This window comes from Carya illinoinensis, chromosome 9, assembly GCF_018687715.1.
Source record: "Carya illinoinensis cultivar Pawnee chromosome 9, C.illinoinensisPawnee_v1, whole genome shotgun sequence".
Lineage (NCBI taxonomy): Eukaryota > Viridiplantae > Streptophyta > Magnoliopsida > Fagales > Juglandaceae > Carya > Carya illinoinensis.
The window spans coordinates 26,845,440-26,849,406 of NC_056760.1; positions in this window are offsets into that span (position 1 = coordinate 26,845,440).

A 3,967-nucleotide genomic window follows, 5' to 3' on the forward strand; every position below is an offset into this window, starting at 1 on the left:
CTAAAAGTTAAAATAGGAGAAAAAGACGCGGTGATGAAGTGGAAGAGGGAGGTGTCAATAAAATAAAATAACGTCTGGGTTTAATAAAATAAAATTTTATTTTATATAATTATTATAATCTTTTAAATCTTTTATTGAAAATATAATAAATAATTAATTTTTTTTAAATTTTAAAATAAAATTATATTATAATAATATTTTATTTAACTTTTAATAAAATATTTGATCTCATTTTAATTCTACTGTATAACCAAAATGAAACTTAAAAAGGTAATGATACATAAAACCACCCAAATTGGTTGTGAATGTGTAAATTATTATTTTTAAATATCTTTCTAAATTTTTTAAATATTCAAATTGACTAAGATAAAACTATTTTAACAATAAAATAAAAAATAATTTGATAGAAAAAGTAGAGTTTTCTATTAAAAAAAATTTTAATACTTGATAAGGTTTGGGTGGTGCAAGTACCACACTGTTGTACACTTTTTTTTAAGTAATTTATTATTAAAAAATTAATTTTTTTATATTATTTTATATTTATTTATTTTTTTAAAAGAATATGCGATGCTTATTCATTTTATAATTACAAACATTATTTCTCATTAAAAAAAAATAACGATACTATGTCCCTAATTTGTATCGCTCATTCTCTTTCGCAAGCCACATGTCTTTTTAAAAAAATTTTAAAAATATATATTCAAAACAAAATAATGTGCAAAAACACAAAAGATAAAGAAGGCTAGTTTGGATAGTAGAGTATTTTGATAATACTCCACTAGTATTTATTATTTTATTATTATTTTTTACTTATTTTTATTATTTTATATTACTATTTATTATTATTTAGTATTTTATCATTACTTTTCATTACTTTTTTATTACTATTCACAGAATATTTAGGATCATCTCACCACCCAAACGCAACGTAAAACTCTAGATTTTCTCTACCTTTTTATGTTTGTGTTTATAATATTTTTCAATAATTCATGTGTTGTGGTGCCACGTCAAGAGGCAAAATAAGTGGTATAAATTAAGGGACATAGTAGCATTCTCATTAAAAAAAATATGTAAGTAATGTTATATGTACATTAAATAATACAGCTCACTTTGTCTCTTCAACATTGTGCCACGTGGCTTATTAAAATAATTTTAAAAAATTGAAAACACAAACATGAAAAAATAAAGGGAATCTAGAGTTTTAGTTTTCATCTTCTATATTTTTTTGACACCATTTTGTTTTAAATATATATATATATATATATATTTAATAAGCTACGTGGCACCACAATATGGTGCCATATCAAGAAGAGAAAGTGAGTGATATAAATTAGAGAATAGAATAAAATTACTAAAAATAATGTTTAGATAGATGAAAAATTGAAACTAGATGTAGCGAGTTTAGTTCAACTAAACGAAAAATGGAGATAAAATACATTATCCATTTAACTTGAGTTTTAGGCAAATATTTATTTTGAATAATGTTATATACAATTTGAAGATATGTAAGTCTCTCGTAATCATTAAAAAAAAAAAAAGGAGGGGCTTGCTATTAAAAAGCAAAATCTTTTAATGTGGGATGTAGATTTTTCTAATTTTTTGAAGAAAATGTGCAAGATTTACATACCTTAAAATTGCACAAATTATTTCCCAATTTAGTTATTTGGAATACGTATGCATCTTGCATTAATCATTGGGAGTGCTCTTAGCAAATAAGTGGTGGCATGTAATAAAAAAGGCTTATATATAGGGGTGACACTTCATGTTTGTTGGCTTTATTTACGTAGTGTCAAGTCATGAATATTAAAACTATACAATGCAATTTGAAGATGACTTGTTTAATTAAACAGGTAAACCTTAAAATCCTAACATGATCAATATGAATACCAGGTGACATGACACAATCCAAATAATCCATTTAATCATTAATTAAACTTGGATTAACATAATACAACACGTTTCAACCAGTTACATATAAATAGGCTAAACTGAAAAGCATAACCTGTTTAACATGATTTACATAATTTTACATAAGAATTAAAATATATACTTTTTAGTAGCTATAATATCTAAATAAATAAAAAATGATTACCTACCAACTAAACCAATGTTTTGATATATTAACTTGTAATAAGACCATCGTTGCAATCTCAATAATAACAAACATAAGCATATTGTGAGAAACATAAGTCCAATATAACAAATCACAATCCCAAAACTAACAAAGATAAATTTAAACATTTATAAGTTTTAATAATGGTTTTGTGTTAATAAGTCCAATATCAAAAGTGGAGGAGACAATATTGATTCGGCCGAACTACGGCCCAAGTACTAGGGACTCAAGGCCCATCTTTCATAAAGAAAGTTATGAATCATGCCTGGACTCTAGCAACCATGTTTATTAGGGCAAAGAGACCTTTATGTTGTGAATATAAATAGAGTGATGATCAGATAATCCCGTAATATTAGAGATAAGTCTTATTATGGCTAAGTGCCAGATGAAGTTGATCAATTAATAGTACTGATCCAATATAGGGGCAACATGTAATTCTCTAAATGGATTATTGAGTATTCTTAAACTATTACCCCTCACTTATTACTAACTTAGGCACTGAAAGTGTCTCATGCACATCATGCCGCCAACTTAACGATTTGCAGGTGAACAATTATAGCTGGTGGTGGGACGTGTCATTTACAGTGACACCATATGTGAGTTCTATAATCTGTGATTTAGTTTTTCATTGAACTTCAACGTGGTTCCCTCATGCCGACCATGACGTGTTCTCAAGCAACTCGTAACCCATATGTAACACTCGTAGACATGGAAACATGATTAGTAGCAACAAAAGAAAAGTTGAAGATGGCATTGGGCGCCATGGAAAACCTGAGGAAAGAGAATGAGGAACTACAGCGCTGCAGTATCGAGCTTAGTGATGCTACCATGCATAGCCATAGCCAACAGGGAAAAGGAGAAGCACATAGCAATGGGGAAGTGAACGTGGATGATGTGGAGAAGAAGAAGTTGCATGATAAGCTACGTAGCCTCACCGGAAAGTACAAGGAGATGGTGAAGAATATGGATCTTCCTCAGTAGAACAATTGTTAAGCAGTATAGATTTGCCTTACAGTGCGGAGGTAATGGTTGTACCGCTTCCATCAAAATTTACAGATAGAGATATATGATGGGTCCAATGACCTAGTAGATTGCCTAGAGAACTTCAAAATGCATATCACACTCCACGATTTTCCAAGAGAAATTGCTGGCCGAGCTTTTCCCTTGATCTTGAGGGGAATGGCGAGATGATGGTTTGGAACACTCCAGCTAGGATCGATCGATAGTTTTGAAGAGCTAGCTAGACAATTATTAACACAATTTATGCCCAACAGGAGGCATAGGTGCCCAGCGACGTACCTCCTGACTATTAAACAATGAGAAGAGGAAAGCTTGAAGACATATCTCACCAGTTTTAATAAATAAAGGTCAATGGCAAATGATCAAGCTAAGAAAATTACCCTAACCACCATGTTAGGCAAATTTGGCCATGCAGCTCGTTCATGGCTGAGTTGGCTAGAAAGACCTCCTCTACCTTGGGAGAGTTTATGGATAGGGCGGACAACTTTGTCAACGCCAAAGATACATTACAAGCTCTTGAAGAACCAAGGAAATGGGAGCCAAAGGCAGAACGTAAAAATAGTTCGGGGGGACATGAAAGTTGTACTAAACCATAAGACAAGAGGCGTGAAAAGTGACAAGAGCATAACATCTGACTCATTCACAAAAATTTGAATGTGCAAAAAAAAGAAGAATCAGAAAGAGAACACTGCCAACCCAAAATCGGCAAGCATTATAGCAAATATCATCAAACTGATTCACACTAGACAGAGGACTGGATGACTATGAAGAAAAGGGTGACTGAACTGGCGGGCACTAGAGAGCTTGAACAAATGGTCACAGAGCGAGCAAATC